The 20,867-nt window shown below is 45.8% G+C and overlaps 1 protein-coding gene and 1 pseudogene across 1 annotated transcript in view; one reads left to right on the top strand and one right to left on the bottom strand.

The window, feature by feature from the left end:
• LOC122788883 (hyaluronan-binding protein 2-like) overlaps nucleotides 1–20,867 on the top strand; it is a 611,288-nt gene that overhangs the window by 532,865 nt on the left and 57,556 nt on the right. The gene's annotated exons all lie outside the window — the stretch shown is intronic.
• Nucleotides 134–1,467, bottom strand: LOC122788884 (annotated as a pseudogene).

Raw genomic sequence — 20,867 nt, 5'->3', positions numbered from 1 at the left:
GCAGAGCCACTGCAGTGATCCCTTTTTTCTTTTTTTTACATTTACAAATAATTTTAATGCAACAAATTATGTAAATTAGAAAATAATCTAGTTACAGTCAGTCTGTACTATAACAAGTCCAATATATTTTCATGTGAGAACATGGAATGTGTTACAGTTCAGCTTTGTTTATACAAAACACTTCCACTTCCTGTTACAATGTGTAACTCAAATATCAATTTGCCAGTTTCACTTGACTCTTGGTTCAAGTATTCATCAACAGGATGTCTCCATACAGGACGTAACTATAAAATCAATTTTTTTGCTAGACCTCCTTGTTCTGTGCCATCTGTTCTTTTACTTTTTGTACCAAGCATTATATTTTGCTGTTCTTTTAAAGCTTCCAGAGAACAGCTAGGCCTCGGTAATTGTGCCCCAGGAGTTGGTCCTGGTCTGTTGCTAAAGTATTGCCATTTTAATGCCTGTGTTGCTGTCAGATGTGTACTGGGGTTGAATATAAATAAACCTTGTAAAAGTTCTATTAAGTCATCTCCTGCTGCACTGAAAATGTGATGAAGTGGAGTTCCAGGGAAGCTTTTAAACGACACGTAGTCTGGAAGACTGGTCATACCTCACCAGTGTTCTTCTGTTGCTGTTCCCAGAGCTTCAAATATTTTTGTTAGTTGGTGAAGATCAGAATCTCCAGGTAAAAATGGACTCCAAAGAAGTAACTCAGCTAAGATGCAGCCGACTGCCCACATATCCACACCCACACTATACATTCTTGCACTGAACAGTAGTTCTGGAGCACGGTACCACCGTGTTGCCACTTGGTGTGTGTAGACTCTGTTTGGGCTTCCAAATGACTTGGCCAGTCCAAAATCTGCCAGCTTTAGGACCCCACCTTCATCAGTCAGTAAATTATTAGGTTTCATATCCCTATGCAGAATCCAGTGATGATGCAAATATTCTAAGCCCCGAAGAGTCATCAGTGCGTATGCTTTAATATGAGCTGGTGTCAATACAAGGCTTGTATCTTTAATTATTACCTCTAGGTCTGTTTCCATGAAATCAAATACAAGGCTGATGTTTGATTTTTTCCCAAACATGTCAAGGAGCCCAATAATATTTGGATGACTTAATTCCTGTAGTAGCTTAATTTCTCTGAGTGCTGTTCTGCTCACACCATCTTTAGCTTCTGACCTATGCCCAAGTTTAATCTTTTTTTATAGCGACAATTCTGTTTGTAGTCTTGTCTCTTGCTTTGTAAACAGTGGCAAACTGACCTTCTCCCAGAAAATCCAACTTTTCATACCGCTTAGCCCTAGACTTGACGTCCAACGACTTTGGAAGACTTCAACAGCCCCACAGTATTATTGGAAATTAAAATTAAAGAACTAAGAATTTATCCAAAGCCATTTATCAACAACCCTTGGGGAAAAGCCATATCATTGATTGACACGATACAATAATTGCTCAGACACTCTGATAATGGATTGGACATACTTAAAAAGTAAAAGCATACATTAAGATCTGTTATAGTATCAGGTATAGTAAATAGTGTACATAGTTATTTAAGCTGTTATGTATAAATACTATGGGATTCATTCAAATGTATTTGAAAAATAAAAAATAAATTTAGGGAAAAAAAAGTTATGCACTAATTTTCACTTTTAAAAGTACTTCTTGCAAGACATCACTAAACAGCCACTACAAAATAAATTACAATGTGCAACAGACCCCACAGACCCCATTTACCTCCAAAGACAGCATTAGTAAGAAAAAATAAATAAAATCTGTGGTTGTAATTTAACCTGCATAGGGAAGAAATAAATAAAAGGCCCAACAGCAGCATAGCTATACTCATACTATACCCGAGCGAAGTACATGTTTAAATTTATTGAAGACAGCATAAAAAAAAACACATAAACGCATTTCCACCTATAAAAGCAAACTATCCTGAAACAAATATAACAACATGTACCAGTGGAATACAAAATGCAGTAAGTTTACCTATGGACATGACCCTGTCAAAAAATAAAAATATATACACACATTTTCACTTTTAATTATTGCAAGTCATCACTAAACAACCACTATAAAATACCCAAAGCAGTACATCTTAACTTTTTGAAGACAGCATTAAAAAAAATAATAAAATAAACAAATTTCCACCCAAAAAAGTACAAACTGTCTTGATCCCAAAACATTTCCATCTGTAAATACAAACTATTCTGAAACAGCCACAATAATATCTATTAGCAATATATCAAATGCACTACATTTCTCTGTGAACATTGCCTCACCAGAAATAAAGAAAAAAGTTCCATACACACATTTTCACCTTTAAAAACAACTGCTTCCAAATCATCCCAAAACAACAACAACCACTAGAGATTCAAATAATTAGATATACCCCGGGATTCATGAAGCTCGGCGCAAGGCCGGCGTAAGGCCTGCGCCGGCGGTGCATGGAATATCCGGCGCAGTAGCGCCATATACATATTAATGAGAGTGCACCGGAATCACAGACACGTGCGTAGTGTACGTGAGCGAGCCCAGGTAGGATGCGTCTGGAGGCGTGTCTAAGCCGGCATGAGGTGAGCAACCTAATGTGCTGACAGCCACGGTCCGCCCACAATAGTAATGGCAGCAGCCAGGTCCTGTGCAGAATGAAACGCACGTACAGTATGCAACATAGTCCCCATCCCAAATTAACGGAGAAGCAAATAGAAGCCACGAAGGCATAAGTGTACCCGTCCAAGGAGCAAAAGATACGCATAAGACCGCGTTCGTCCCGCAATGCACTGTCAGTGTTTACACTCAGAGAAGGTGTACAGCCGCATGTCAGCGTGCCGCACCGACATAGGATCAGCGACTAAGGTCACCACCTGTCCCACTTTGGTTGGGGCAGTCTCTCCATGGACAGTTGTGTCCCGAAAAAACGTATTAGAAATGGCTGATGTGCTACGATTGTAGGACACAATGATATCCCGTATTTAATGTAATGGTAGCATGAATTGGTTATTTCTGTAACAGAAATACCTAAATGACACAATAAACAGAATAAGCAAGGAAATTGCCACAATAATAAGCATATTATTTAGGCAAACAAGTGAATTTCTATGCTATATAGTGACCGTTTGTATGTGTTGGCATGTAAAGTCAGATGTGAGTCCCGGAAATATCCCAGATCGGAAAATGGAAAAGGTGGAAACCCCAGTAGCGACATGGGCATGGTCACCAGGGTTACCTGCTGTCCCAATGTGCCATGGACAGTCCCTGATTGGACAGTCGTGTCCCTGCAACAATCGTAAAAATGGAAAATGACCTCCGATCCCCTGCCACGCAAATTCCCGCAATATACATGTAAATAGTAGCATAAAACATATACATTACGATATGGAACACAGACATGGCATAAAAAAATAAATAAGGAACCCAAACGCTTACAGAATAAGCTCATAGTATGGCAAACAAGTGAAGTTCTGTCAACTGCACTAGCCCTGGGTATGTGTAGTCCTGCAAATTCCGTAGTGTCCACATAACATGCCCCACTATGGGCATTGGAAAAGGTGCCAACCATAATGGTCACAAGCAGTAGTGACAGTACATAGCCGGGTAGCTGTGCTGACATAACAACAGTAAGGAAGCAAGATACCTCAAACACAGGCAAACATGTGCATAGCAACATATCCCAGACCCAGCAACGTCTCTGTTGCATACACTGGATGGTGTATGATGAAGTGTAATATCCAGAAGCAGAACCCATGCATTCGGAAGTACTACACAATAGCCTCATTGTACATGTCAGTCACACCCATGTATACCCCTGCACCCAAACCTGCTAGCATCCGTGTGCAGCTATACAACCACACACAATGTGCATACCTGAACTGTGGTAAGATGTTTGTGTTAGGCAATGCCACGGGCAAATCACCCACATGTCACCAACCCACCGCAGGTACAGATATGTAAATGTCTGCATGTGAATGTGTCAGCAGAATGTGTACATCCGGCATGTAGTATGTACCCGTCCAAACCATCTAGGTTTGCATACGACACGGTGCACATAACTGTACACATGTGGACAAGTCGGTCGTTGGACCACCGCATCGATGATTATCTTTGCAGTGAAGTCGATCACATATAGCGGAACAGGTGCCTACCACAGGATGTCCTAACAGGGTGCTACAGGCAAAGAAAGGGAAACTGGGACATCACATGTGGAGATTAGCGTGGCTGGACGGACAAATACACACGGTCAAGGTAAAGGACGGAACAACATGCATATGGCCGGATGTATGTTGTTAAAATATATAGAAACACATATGAAGTTCCAGTTTACACTCGAAATACTATATAATGTATTGAATTGTACCGTACAATATGGCAGTAGAACTAAGCCTGCATGTAATTGGTGAAGCTAAGCTGTACTGTGATGGAATTCTGAACCTGGCAGTAAGCAGTACAGCAGGCTCATGTCTGTCATCATTAATTATTTGCTGGGTTACAGAACAATAAATGTATGTACATGCATAACAGCACTCCTTCCCCAGAGGAGGATGGCCTTGTGAGCTCAATCGAAGAAAGCAGTACAACTCCCTACCAGAGAGACAAAGCAACGTATTAAGAAATTAACTGTCCACTGTATCGTAACAGTCTAGGGTCCTTGAAACAGCTACAATCACAAAAGGATACTGTAATGTACAAGGTGCCTTGCAAGGCTGTGTTATTCCCATGAGAAAACAATTTAAAGCACGACCCCAGCACCCACGTATGTATAGACTATTGCGGACCATAGTGATGGAAATGCCCTGTGACCGACCACGTCAGTAAGGTGGGCAAAAGCCGATTGTAAACACTATATAAAGAAACTGCTTACTGTATAGAGTCAGACAAAACTCTCATACTTGGACTGTATATTATTTAGCCTGCCTGTGTACACTACTAAAACGTTCGAACCGAGCCTCCTGTGTTATGACTGTCATGTTGAAAATACGAATGAGTGTTACAGTTTGATTTAAAAGACTTAATTGCCGGATGTTTTCATGTTCTAGCACTGGAACAGGTCAAGACAAACATCACTCCATGTGTACCACATACACACAGTCAGTAACACGCAGTAGTAGTGCATGAAGGCTGCCACCCATCGTGGAATAGTACAGGACATATGGCACGTGCCAAGTGCAGATGGCTGACACAAACATTGTGATGGGTGTCCCTGCAAAGAGGAACATGTGCCAACCATACCTCCCACAGATGTACTGGCAATAAAAAACACATGGCAAACACACAGACACACTACTGTCCAACACATGACTGCAACGGAGTCGGTCAAACACTAATGATGAAGCATGGCCAAACAGGGACTTGAGTAATGTTTGCCTTAACACCCCCCATAGGTACAAAGAAGAATAGAATGGACATATGCATGTAATGCTGAAGGATGTGTGTGTAGTCCTCAGTATCACAGTGTTAGGGACACAGACATTCGTCATCAACTGTGACGATGTGCAAACGACATTAGCATACCTGCATGTAATACAGAGGACAATCACAAAGTTAAGGCAGAAACATACATGGCGAAGACTATAGTGGATAGACAATTGCATGTGACAAACTATGCGAATATAGGCCACACGTCCATAGGTACAGGGTAGGCCATCGTCCCAGGCCCAGCCACAATAGCTCACACCATATAGTTAGATGACTTTGCCAACCTCTGTGCCTCAGATGAACACCCATGATATTGCTGTATCTCCGCCACAGTGATAATGGATGTATCCCGGCCTATACCCGTACCTCCATCCAATGGACAAATATAGCGAACAAGAAGGCTAGAAGGATGTCTGTCTCACATGTACTGTGATGTAGATCCATTACATAATGATTGTTCGCGATATGTGTCACCAAAACATCCCATGAATGACCGCGATAAGGTAAACGTCACCTGCCCTAGTGATTCTGAGGGATGCGGATACAGTAGGTGAAGCATACACATGACATATGGGTTGACATGGCCTTGTATGTCAGGCACAGGTCAACACCAAACAGCAGGTATGTGACGGATGTGGCAGGGGTCCTACATGTGGGGCAGCATTACACAAAATGGTGTCATCCTGCATCTGTACAACGATCAACCTATGTGGGCTTCCCAGCTGCTGTAGGTGTATGGTCAGATACAGTCTGAATGGGGCAATGTAGTAGATCATAGGTGTAACACGTAATGGGTACAAGGGAACAATGACCAGCCTGATGTAGATAGAATCCCTGCACCAACAGGTGGGTAATGTAGAAGACCCACACAAACTACCATAGCAACGTGTGTGGAAATGAATGGTGCGACCATCCAACACCGTCCCTGATTCCTGGTAATCACCTCGCGCTAGAGTGGACAGCACCCATATGCTGGACAGGTGACCTAGTGTCCTTCCACAGGTATGATGCTGTAATGACGCTGTATTTAGCTGTATTACGTCCCCTGACAGCAGATATGCATACCTGGGAGGCCCCTTCTGGCGATATCTGTGTCAGATGTCTGTCCCATCTATGGCACCTGTTTTGGCAGTCATTCCGCAAACACTGTTGCTCATAGCACCCTGTGTAGTGCCTGTGGTACCGCGGAAGATGTAGGCGGTGTAAGGACAGGGAGTGCACACATGAAGGGGCCCTCTTATGGGATTCACGAGGCAGTCGGTCTGGATATGCTGCCAGCAAATCTGGCGACTGTGTGGGTTGTGTCACATAGACAGCCAGAACATTACCGTATGTTGTTCACATTCCAGCTGCCAATGGTTAATTAACGAGTACCTTAGGTAATGTGATGAAGGGCTTTGCTGTAACGAGGTGGCTGTGGTTGGACCAGTAACAATTTATCAGTGGCCTCAGCGACTGTCCTGAAAATGTCATCAAATCCATGCTTTAAAGGCATGAACCGCCTTCTGGAACAAGACAAACCGTGAGGTAAAAGTAAGTATGTCCCCCATGCAGTCAGCGTAATGGAGCTTACAGTATGATCCTCCCCATGCTCCTTTGCAGATAGGTTCCCTCAGGTAATGGGGACAGTAATAACCAGCCTCAGCGTGGAGGTATTTGGCCTTCTGACGTGTGGGACCAAGAAGCCGCTTATTATAACCTGGGTACCCTAAATCTGGAGGTGAGAGGCTACAAAGAAAATAGCTGTCCCAATCCGTGGGTCCACCATAACCGAGATAGTGAGTACAGCGGGTCACCAGCTGGTCTCCATCGATGCTATGTCCACTACCCCGGAGAGCATGTCCCACCTGTGTGTCACAGAACATTTGGTGACCACAAACCTGTGGGTACACACATCACCAAGCGTGGGGAGGGTGGTGGAGATGTCCTCACTGGACCTTGTCAGCCCGTATGTTAAGTACCGTGTGTTGAGTAACCCTACCCTCTATGAACCCAGTCAGAGCATACGTGGGACTGAGCTCCCCAGGGTGTCCAGCAACTGAAGGTGGTGGACATGATTGTTAGCTGCGGTCCATGTAGGTATATCTGTGGAATGTGCCCTGACTATTTCTGCTACATTGCGTTTCACATGATGACTATAAGGTTGACCTCACAAGGCGTCTGCTCCACCTTGTAGTAGCCACCTCCCTCGTATTAAAAATATTTTGCGTATGGCTGGGGCACAATCTACACCGGGATGTTTGGTACTGGGTACAGTGAACCACAGTTGGGTAAGTGGAATGACTGGCGCAGTCCTGTGGTGGCAAATTCGGTAGATGGCAATGTAGATTGATGTAGCACAACACCACTGGCTCAGGGTCCTTAAAGGAGACCACAGTACTGTGCGCAGTATTGTGTAGTCTCGCCTCTGAGCAAGCAATGTGTATGGTAACTGGCAACACTCACAGCAACGGATGCCAAAAGAACAGCCACCGTCCATACATAACATAGATCAACCTGCATGACAATATGTGTTATCATAATATGTATTGATGGCTATGCCTGCCAATTACAATTGAAATGGCCGGTAAGATCTGGCCTTAAAGTTCCCATGATGTACACAAAACTGGGGTGTAGTCTGAATAAAGTGGTAATACCTCCTCCCAATCGCGGACTCTGGGTATGGGATGAAAGTGATCGTTAACCTGCAACATTGTATGTATAGCATTGGTTTCTGCGTCGGAAGACATGGTTCTGCACAAACACAGTGCATGGGTAGTCATTACCACATACCCATTGCTGGAACACAGCATCAGTGAAACCCACTGCTCACAAGGACACAGTCCCACAAGCCTCTACACTTACATATGCACAGGTGTCCATTGCAGGACCCAAAATCGCGGAAAGAATCGACCATGTTCATTCTCTACCGCGCACTGGAAATCATTGTCGCTCACAGGTACACATATGCACCGCAAGCTGGTTTAATGTTGCTGATAGCTGTCCATGTAATGCAGCACAGATGCACAGAAATAATACCCAGGTACCGGTCCATAGAACTGTTCCACATCATTGCAGTTCCGCTATTACGACGGATGTGTAATGGGTACCGTCAATCGTTGCAGCCAAGGGATTCTGGTAATGTAGACGCTTCTGTGCTCGGTGTTGTTTCATTATGGCAATCCTTTCTCCCGCCTGCAGGATGTGTACAGTAGCACCCGCCTTTACTCTCCGCTAATAATGCAAACCATAACTGAGAATGCTAAATGTAGGTGTGGAATGCGGTACAGCCCTATACTAGCAGTCCGTGCAGGCAATTGTCGCGGGATGGACACCGTATGGCTGTGGATGGCACCCACAACTGCAAACCCGGTACATGACATAGCCGCTGCAAGGCATAACACAGGAAATACACATAGGACCACAGTTGACATCCACATACCGACCCCTCGTACAACACCGGCGATATTGCGCACCTGGGGTCTGCCAGCAATGACTGATAGAGCACCCGCTACCGTATTAAATGGAACAGATGCTGAATCTGGAACACATACCACGCACACACACAACGCCAAGTAGGATATGTAAACTATGGCATCTCTCACCTATGAAGACAACATGGTTAACGAATACATAGGTAATCAACATGTTCCGGTGGTTATATTGGAAATACAGTGACGGATATGTCCCATTGGGATGTCTGTAATATAAGGAGCATTTCCATAACCAGCATCATTGGATGTAAGTCATTTGTCCGACAGTACTAAATCACCTGGTTGCAGCACCATGTGGAAATGGTGGTCAAACAGACATCCGCTGATTCCTGAACAATAATAGTATCAGGGTGAAACCAGTGCCTACAAGGACACAGTCCCACAAGCTCTACACTTTACATATGCACAGTGGTGTCCATTGTGACCCAAAAATTTGTCTAAAGACAGGTATGTCACTCTTTATTTCATCAACTAACGGAACTCATTGTAGTCACAGATACACATGCACCGCAGCGCATTTAATGTTGCTGGATAGCTGTCCATGCCATGCGGCGCAGATGCACAGGAATTCTAGGGCACCGGTCCATAGAATCATACCCACATCACAGTTCCGCACACACATGACGGATGTAATGGGTACCCGTCAATCGTTGCAGTCAAGGGATTCTGGGTATGTATAGACGCTTGTGCTCGGTATTGTTTCTTTGCAGGCAACCTTCTCCGCCTTGAGGGATGTGTACAGCACTCCGCCTTACCGGGCCAATAATGCAAACCATACCCTCGAGAATGCTAAATGTAGGTGGAATGTGTACAGCCTCATACTAGTGTCCAGTAGGCAATTGTCATGGATGGACACCCGGTGATGGCCAGGATGGTCTCCCACAACTGCAAACCCGGTACATGACATTACAGTCACGTAAGGCATAACACAGGAAATACACATAGGACCAGTTGACATCTTACGCCAAAGCCGGACCCCTCGTACAACAACACCGGCGTGACACAGCACCTGGCCCTGCCAGCAACAGACTGAGGAGCACCCGCCACTGCATAGCCGAACAGATGTGCCACCTGGGTGGAACACATACTAATGGGTACACACAACGCCAAGTAGGATATATAAACTATGGCATTCCACCTATGAAGACAACATGGTTAAATGAATACATAGGTAATCAACATGTTCCGTGGTGTTATAATTGGAAATACAGTGACGGATATGTCCCATTGGGACGCCTATGGGTTTATATGGGAGCATTTGCTAACCAGCATCATTGGATGTATGTCATTTTATCCAGTACTAAATCACCTGGTTATGTAGCACCATGTGGAATGGGTGGTCAAACAGACATCCACGATTCCTGAACACACAGTATCAGTGAAACCCAGTGCTCACAAGGACACAGTCCGACAAGCCTCACACTTTACATATGCACAGTGGTGTCCATTAGACCCAAAATTGCCCAAAGACAGGTATGCCGCCTTATTTCATCAACTAACGGAACTCATTGTAGTCACAGGTACATTACAAGGCACCGCAAGCTGTTTAATGTTGCTGATATTGTCCATGTTATGCAGCACAGATGCACAGTGGAATACCCAGTGTATCATTCATAGAACTGCGCCCACATCACAGTTCCGCATTACGACGATGTAATGGGTACCGTCAATTGCTGCAGCCAAGGGATTCTGCATGTAGACGCTGTGCTTCAGTGTTGTTTCAAGATATAATCCTTCTCCGCCTTCAGGGATGTGTGCGAATCTGCCTTACTCTCCGCTAATAAATGCAAACCATAATTCGGAGAATGTTAATGCAGGTGCGGAATGCGCTGCCAGCCCCATACCTAGTGTCCAGCAGGCAATGTCATGGATGGACACCCGGTGATGGCCAGGATGGCACCCACAACTGCAAAACCCGGTACATTGACATAGCCGCCGTAAGGCATAAACATTGCGGAAATAATATTGGGGACCACAGTTGACATTCCACATACAAAGCCGGACCTCGCGGCCAACACCAGCGTGACACAGCACTCAGTCTGCCAGCAACAGACTGAGGAGCACCCGCTACCGTTATTGCCGGAACAGATAAAAGCACCTGTGAACACATACTAATGGCAATACAATAACGCCAAGTAGGATATGTAACTATGGCATTCTGCACCTGCGAAGACAACATGGTTAAACGAATGCATAGGTAAGCAACACATAACCCGTGGTGTTATATTGGTAATATAGGACGGATATGTCCCATTGGGATGTTCCGAGGTGTATATGAAGAAGTTGCTAACCACATCTCTTTGATGTACGCGTAATTTGTTCATTAGTAATTAAATCAGCTGGTTATGTAGCACCATGTGGAATGGGTGAATAAAACAGACATCCGCTGATTGGGGAACATAATACCAGCGCAGTGAAAGCACTGCAGGTGGACAGTCCAGCAACATCTAACTTGGACATATGCACATCGGTGTCCATTGTAGGACCCAAAATTTGTCTAGAGAATGCCTGCTAGTTTGTATTGTTTCATCGCGGATCTCATTGTCGCCACCCACGTCATTATTGGTGGTATTAATATATATGCACGCTAAGCTTGTTCAATGTTGATGATATTAACCATGAACTGCAGCAATACGTACAGAAATAACGCAGGTATCGGGTCTATTCAGCTGCGCCCACGTTATCACAGTCCAGCACACATGACGGATGTAATGGCAATTCGTCCACCGTTGCAGTCAAGGGAGTCTGGCATGTAGAATCTGGTCTCTCGCAAGTTGTTCTCGTTATGGCAATCCTTTGTCCCACTTTGAGGGACATGCATAGCAATACGCGCCACTCTAATAATGCACACCATAATTCGGGAATGCAAATGGTGTGAAATGTACAGCCCCATACCAGTGTATAGTAGGCAACGCGATGGACAAGCTGCATGACTAAGATGGCACCCATAACTGCAAACCCGGGTGGAATTATACCGTCGCGTAGGCATTGCTAACAAGTCATAACATAGGGACTACAGCTGACATTCCCCATACAACAAACACAGACAACCAGCCGATGAAGTCCAAAGCAAAGACGGGTAATTGTAGGGACCGTCAGTGACCAACCAGAGCACACCAAGAATTAAAAGGCAGTCACCATAGTCTATTGAGCCCACTTCGCCTGGCTTCTAGTAAGCAGACTCTATTCAGACTAATACATACAATGCAGTCCAACTCTACTACATTTTACAAGTTATTAATTGGTCAGGGCACATTAGATGTGCTAGGTACTTAATTACACGCCTTAAAGGCAGACAAGCCGAACAAACCTTACTTTAAGGGTTACAGATCCCACACAGTGAGGACATCAGACATTGCTTCTCGAAGGTACAGTCTTCATCGGAAAATAGAAATATATGTACAATGCATATGAAACATGAACCAACATAAAATGTTTTCCAAATGTCTGACTGTGTAAGATAAGATATATATGTCCCAATGGATTGTGCCAATATATTAACAGAACTGCAGACACCTAGTAATATAAATGAACCATGAATATATACACATATAAACCGTAGATGATTATGACTACTGTAAAATAGACCAACGAAATGCAAAGATTTCACAATGTGCTAATGTAAATATTCATTTGTGGAAGGTTACTTAAATAAACTCATTCAGACATCCATGTGTAAATACTCAACACAAGGCCAGCGAGGTGCTTGCCCCTCACATGTACTGGGATGTCGCTCCACAGCATAGTGAGTACGTCTGCGATGAATCCGCCCCAACAACACGCTAGATTAATGACAGTGTCAAGGTGTACGCCAGCTGCCCTTGTGGTTCTGAGGGATCTTAACTTATTTACGTGAAGCATAGGAATCATCAGATCTGGGTTCGACTTAGCCGTATGCCAGGCACGGGTCACCTCTGCGGCAAGTGCAGCGCAACCGTATACCAGGCTGGAATTCTTTCAGTCGGTCAGTATAACACATATACCTGAGACCCCTGCAGTCCAGTTTGTCGAAGAACTGTTGGTGCCTTTCAGCCGCTGCAGGTGTTGGGTCAGATAAGATTCTGAACGGCATTGTACCCAATCATAGGTCTATTGAGTGATGAGTACAAGGACAATGACCTCCCTGATCTAGATGTGAATCCTTCATGATGATGTGGGCAATGTGGAAGGTCAGGGTCTACCTAACTATGTTAGCAACATGTGTGTCTAACTTAACGGTTAACAACAACACGGTCCCCAGATGACTGCACTGGTAACCCCTCTGTGCTCAGTGGATTGCCACCTATATGGTAGCTCGGGTAACCTTGTTCTTCCCAAGGGTATGCCTATGCATTCCTGGCATTTAGCTGTAGGACATGTCTCTGGTACCACTTATCCACATCTGTGAGGCACTCCTGAAGGATATCTGTGTCAGATGTGTGTCTGACTTGGCACCGGTTTGCAGTCATCTGCAAACATTGTCACCCATAACCCCGCCTGTGTACGCGGTACATTGGAAACGAGATGCTGGAAATAGTGGACCCAGGACTGAGCCCCATGGGACACCACCTGTGACTGGTTGTGAGTATGACATGGCGCCAGCAACTGTGGCCATGTGTGTTCTGTGACTTAGCCCGCTTGCAACCCATATGATGCATGTATGGATTTACATTCAAGATGACGGGTTTATCAATTATACCCAGGGGTATTGTGTCAAGGCCTCTGCCGGGTTGAGGTAGGCTGTATGGACTGCTTTACCCTCAGCAATGGCCTTGGTGACTGATTCTACAAAGTGAAAACATCGCGGTAAAGGGCATGATCTGACTCTGACCAAGCTTAAACTGGGTTGTATCCAAAGTATGGGTCCCCTATGTCTTTATCTATGTGTCCCATTATGATCCATCTCCATGGCTTTGCAGATAAGGCTTGTCAAACTAATGGTATGGTAATAACCAGGGTCAGTGGAGGCACCATCTATGTGGAGTGTGACTACAGTCGCCCTGTGCTACTACTGTGGTACGATCCTGAGGTGAGGCTAAGATTAAACAGCTGTCCTAAGTGTGGGTTAAATTCCCCATAGAGTTCCTGGAGTACACAGCTGGGACACCATGTGGACCCATGGATGCTGTGTTGACTGCCTTGGGGCTGGATGTGGGTAATGCTGACATACCCACGGCAGACGTGGCACGCTCGAGTCCGATGCCCAAGGGACCACACACATAGCCGCCTTAGGCATAGGCCAAGCAGGTAGCCGCCTAGGGTGTTGCTCTACTCGGGCACCTTCCAGACTCTATTTGGTGTAGGTAGACCAGGAGGGGGTAGCGGCATGTATCGGGTGGCAACTTCTGCCTAGGGTCACCACTTACCCTAAGGCCACTCTTCCCTTGGGTAATACACCAGTACCGACACCCAGACGCGGGGCATCGCTGGGGCCATTGCTAGTATGGCACATCATCTATGTAAGGAAGGAAAACCATATATCCCCAGACATAATGGCACAGCATAATGCCTGTTCACCGGCCAAAGGCAGACATACGGCCACCCGCTGGCGCGGACGCATCGCGCGAGATGCCCTAACAATGCCGACATTGTCTCGCCAGAAACAAACTCCACAGAGACATTCAATAATAGACAACGACGGACAACCCGATGTCCTCGTGGTTCGAGCTGCCCAACCTGTTACGCCATGTTAAATGTGTGTAGTACAGCAGAACCGGGCCAAACAAAGCAACGGACATGTCTGTGGCTCAGTGAAAGTCGCCACGCAATGTTAAACCCTTGTAATATTGCGCACAATAGTACATACATACGGAGGGTTAGTAATGGAAATTGTTAGTCTGATCAGACCGTGCAATTAGTATAACGAGATCTACAACGGATACACCGCCAATCGGACATAACCGTTACGTAATAATTGGGGGTGACATGGTACCATGGACACGGACATAACGCGCTCCATGTGACTCATCTAACATTTGACAGGGTCAGGGCAGTCCCGCATTGGGCCAAGACCAAACCCAAAGCACCACAGCAACACCCTGACAATCGGCCTGCCTGTATGCGATGCGGATATAAGCAGCTGTCATCTGAACAGCCCTGCGTGACCTACATATGCATCCTGGGCCATGAGCGAGGGAATTAGAATGTTCAACATGCATTACCGCACCTTTCCCAGCAGGAGAATGGATGCCTGTGACGCGCGTGTAAAAGGGGGGATATGTAAATGTACATAGGTACCAAGGGTATGCATATTAATGACAACGAACAGCTAACGCACTGGTCACAGTAACGCCAAACGCGAATGCAGTCACGCTTGAATTACTTAATTATAGAACATATAGATGTGCACGCAGTAACGCAAAGCGCCCATGCTGCAAAGACTGTTACATATATAAAGCTGTAAGTGCTTTCTGCACACGCCCGCCAAACGGATCAGACATATGTTACCGAATAGTCACAAGTAACGCAAAACACGAACCACACAGACACTGTAAACATATATAAACGGACTACGGATATGCATGTGCTGGCGTTGCAACTCATATAACCGGACATGAGCGCCAGTAACTCAACTGACATGCAGTGTGCGCGCTTAACCCAATAATCCGACATGCTAGTAAAAGCAGCATCCAGTGGAATCCAGGGAAGGTTACGGATGTCTCCTCCACACGCTTACATTCATAATTGTCAAATATATGCTTAAATAGTACTTATTCATTCCATGCTTTGTTATCGTAATGCTACTATTATACACATTGATATACAATAACCTGATCAACACACTACATTCTAAGGTGCACTCAGCAATTATCAACTATGTGTCCGGATACTGATTGTATTTACCAATATTGTATATATATTGACACATTGTTGCCGTATTATTGTTTCCATGAAGGCATGCAACACTGATATGTATATGTCACGTTATAATCAAGACTTGGAGCACTGTCCACCTAACTATGAGCAGGTTTATTGATTATTTCGCTTTAAACCGACTCTGAAGGAAGTGTATGGACGGCTATGTCATGCATTCCGCATCTCGACGATGCCCCATGTTAGTAGGTGAGAGAGCTCAGTATCCTTTCACTGTGGAGTCTATCGTATTTGACAGTGTCTGTTTTTGCCGATATATGTTCCATGATGTCGCTTTGAAGATGGGCAGGACGCTAGTTTGGTATTCGCGATACCGTGTTGGCACGTGGATATAGATAGGCCATGTAATACAAATGATGGGTAGTCAAGCAGACATCCACGACATTGAACATACATGCAGTCAATACCACTGGCCAGATGGTGACAGTCCAACACGCTCTACACTTTACAAATGCACATCGGTGTCCATTGTAGGACTCCAAAAATTAAGGCTTAAGACCTTTATCCATCGAGATCAGCCAATCAGAGTACAAACCGTGACTACGCAAGTAATAGCTAGACATATGCACCACCAGCGTGTTTACGGTTGCTGATACCCGCCCATGACATGCAGGACATATGAACAGAGGTCCCCAGACTGCCGTCGGTCCATACATGTAAGGCCCATATCCCAGTTCCGCACACATGAAGGATGTGTCATGCGCACGGGGGCTGTGTTTTGCAGCCATGGTATCCTGGGTATGCAAAATGGGGCTCGTGTTGTTTGGCAGATAATCCGTTGTCCCGCCTGGGAGGGCCGCGGGTACAGGATCGTGCCTCAGTCTCAGTAAGGATGCAAAGCATCCATAGGGTAATGCTAAAGGCATGTGAAATGTGTTCAGCCCTACATCAGTGTCCAGTAGGCATTTCCAAGGATGGACAAACGCATCGGACAAGATGGCACCCATAATAGCAAACCTGGTGGAATCACACAGCCGTAGTAGGGCATGACACAGGACATAAAGATGGAAACAACAGTAGATACACCCCAGAGACATCCATCCTGCCGTAATCCCAGCGCATACAGCAGCGGTGCTATCAAGTATGTGGCGATCACCCGCTTCCACTCCATGAACATACCCATGACCTGTGAACACATATTAATGGCACACCAACAACGCCAACTAGGAAGGTCATACTATCGCTAAAATATGGCGCTCACACATAAAACGACATACCGTCATGAATAAATAGGTTCTACATGTACCGCTGTGTTATACTGATAATAGAGTGGCGGATAGTGCACAAAGGTACATGTGAGGAGTATGAAAAGGAGTTGCCAAGCAGCAGGACTACAGTAACACCCTAAGGGTAAATCTGTGGAAGGACACGGGTTACGAGCACTACATAATATGGGTAGGCGGACAGACATCCGAATGGGGAACATACGGCGCAGTCAAACCCACTGGCCGAATGGACACAGTCCAACATGTTCTAAACTTTACATATGCACATCGGTCCATTGCAGGACCCAAAATTACCTTAAGTAAGTGTAGGCAACATAGTGTGAACCGAAGAGGTGACAGCCGTGACTACGCTTTTATAACAGGTAGATATATGCACCACAAGCGCCTTCAAGGGTGATGACAGCCGTTCATGAAATGCAGGACATATGAATAGACTCCCCAGGCTGCCAAGGCCCATACACGCATCATTATCCCATTCCGCACAATACGAAGGGGTGCAAGGGTACTCGTCGAGGGTTGCAGACATGGGATCGGGTATGCAACATAAGTCGGTGTGATTGGCAGATGATTCGTCCCGCCTGCGCGGACGGGCCATGGCATATGCGCATTCGCAATACTAAAACCGGTCATCCACCGGAAATGCAGAAAGAAGCTGGGAAATGTTGACAGCGGGATACTAGGGTCCAGTAGGCAGTTCCCATGGATGGACAAACGTGACGCCAAGATGGCACCCATAGCTGCATACCTGGGGATATCCCCCCGCTGTTCCAACGCATACCCCAGGGAATACAGATACGGTCTCCAGTAGACACTCCCCATTCAAAGCAAGACCGCTGGGCAGATACCGCGTATTACCAACACTCCAATGCCAGCACATCTATGGGGATCACACGCCCATACAGTGGAACAGATGGGTCACCTGTGTAAAGATACCAATGGCACAATCTCCACGCCTGCTGGGAATGACATAGGATGGTCAAATCCATGGCGCTGACACCAAAGAAAGACATCCTTCGTGAATTAATAGGATTGATGTCAATACACCATGGCAAACACCCAATGAACAGGGAAGACTTGTTGGCACCCTATGGCCACAAACCATGTCACAATATAGGTAGATGGAACAGTCAACATAAACATTTCTGCCCAATTTACAGGTCGCATATGGTATCCAAAGGTACTTCATAGACATGTATGCGCTTATCACCCGCTGTGAGACTTACACATAACATGGAAGTATCCAGGCTTTAAATGTCCACCCTTACACTTCCATTTGTCACTTTCATGCAGCAATGGAGATGTAGCCACAGCATAGAAAGCAGAGACGACTGCTAACTAAACACACACATGTCAACATCACAGAAAGCATACTATGAACACATTTATTACATGATATTGTACTATGAAACCCCAACAAACCAGCAACCTGCAACAAGAATAGTCCCCGTAGTTCACACAACACAAGTCTCGTAACATTTAAACAGTTCATTAAAACATGCAACGCTGCTGTTGTTTCCACAACGCGGTGCAGGAAAAATGCTATAGCCTAAGAATGTTCACAATCAACAATGTGAGTCTTAACATGATTTTAAATATCACACTGTTGATTGTGAACACTTTAACAATTTGCTTATTCAGTTGTATTTTCGGAAAAGCAACGGAAACACACACACAATACCGAAGGGACGGAGATGAACCTACGCCTATTTACATGAACTCAGTACAGTATGAAGCATTTACACAACGCCACCGAAGTTAACTGACGGAGCGCTGTCAGAGGCATACATGTAGGCTGCTGACGCCACCAAGAAGACAATATTTGAAATAGCCAAGGCATGTGTTGCGGAGCCTAAAAGCATAATCAGTCGCAGAGGCAGCTGGAAACACACACACACAGAGACACACACACACGGAAGGACGGGGACGAACCTACTTCATCTACATGAACACACTACTGTATGAAGCATTTACAGAACGCGCCACCGAAGCTTACTAAACAGAGCGCTGTCACAGGCATACTTGTAGGCTGCTGACGCCACCCGAAGACAATAGTTGGCAATAGCTAAGGCATGTGTATGGAGCCGCCTAAAAGCATAATCAGTCGCAGAGGCAGCTGGAAACACACACACACAGAGACACACACACGGAAGGGACGGGGACGAACCTACCATCTACATGAACACACTACTGTATGAAGCATTTACAGAACGCTACCGAAGTTTACTAAACAGAGCGCTGTCACAGGCATACTTGTAGGCTGCTGACGCCACCGCGAAGACAATAGTTGGTAATAGCCAAGGCATGTGTTATGGAGCCGCCTAAAAGCATAATCAGTCGCAGAGGCAGCTGGAAACACACACACACAGAGACACACACACACGGAAGGGACGGGGACGAACCTACGCCATCTACATGAACACATCACTGTATGAAGTATTTACAGAACGCTTACCGAAGTTTACTAAACAGTGCGCTGTCACAGGCATACTTGTAGGTTGCTGACGCCACCCGAAGACAATAGTTGGCACAGCCAAGGCATGTGTTATGGAGCCGCTCTAAAGCATAATCAGTCGCAGAGGCAGCTGGAAACACACACACACAGAGACACACACACACACGGAAGGGACGGGGATCTAACCTACGACTATCTACATGAACACACTACTGTATGAAGCATTTACAGAACGCCACCGAAGTTTACTAAACAGAGCGCTGTCACAGGCATACTTGTAGGCTGCTGACGCCACCCGAAGACAATAGTTGGTAATAGCCAAGGCATGTGTTATGGAGCCGCCTAAAATCATAATCAGTCGCAGAGGCAGCTGGAAACACACACACACAGAGACACACACACACACGGAAGGACGGGGACGAATCCTACGATCATCTACATGAACACACTACTGTATGAAGTATTTACAGAACGCTTACCGAAGTTTACTAAACAGAGCTGTCACAGGCATACTTGTAGGCAGTTGACGCCACCCGAAGACAATAGTTGGCAATAGCCAAGGCATGTTATGGAGCCGCCTAAAATCATAATCAGTCGCAGAGGCAGCTGGAAACACACACACACAGAGACACACACACACACGGAAGGACGGGGACTAACTCTACCACTATCTACATGAACACACTACTGTATGAAGCATTTACAGAACGCGCTACCGAAGTTTACTAAACAGAGCGCTGTCACAGGCATACTTAGTAGGCTGCTGACGCCACCCGCAAGACAATAGTTGGAAATAGCCGAGGCATGTGTTATGGAGCCGCCTAAAGCATAATCAGTCGCAGAGGCAGCTGGAAACACACACACACACAGAGACACACACACACACACAATACACACACACGGAAGGACGGGGACGAACCTACGCTATCTACATGAACACACTACAGTATGAAGCATTTACAGAACGCCATCGAGTTTACTGAGCAGAGCGCCGTCAGGAGGCATACCCCACGGAGTGGTATAATTTGCAGAGGCAATGCGCCCGATCGAGTTTGACAGAGTGCGCAGTCACGCAGTCTGTTACCATCCCAGTCGCCAGACACCAACACGCTAGTGCTGCAGTCGGGAATAACAAGTAACTACTGATCAGTACATCACTGCATACTGGGCATGCCTCAGACACTTAGACTCGGCACAGGGCAGACATGCATGCACATGTTGCGACAGCATGGGTGGCGAATGGGACCGCCAGGTGTGTCCAGCCACAATAACAGAAAACCTGGCCATGCCACAGACGTGGCCGCGTAGTGGGGATACAGGCATGCACCCGGGTATAACCGCAGACGGGCTGTGTGCACTGTGCTGTGTGTCTATCTACACAGCTGCCTACTGCATGCTCAGACACTTAGAGTCGGCACAGATCAGACATGCATACACATGGCGCGA

Source organism: Protopterus annectens, chromosome 14.part0 (genome assembly GCF_019279795.1).
Source record: "Protopterus annectens isolate FY-2018-M chromosome 14.part0, PAN1.0, whole genome shotgun sequence".
Lineage (NCBI taxonomy): Eukaryota > Metazoa > Chordata > Ceratodontiformes > Protopteridae > Protopterus > Protopterus annectens.
Note: the sequence above shows the minus strand (reverse complement) of the source record. Positions and strands in the feature narration are given on the sequence as shown.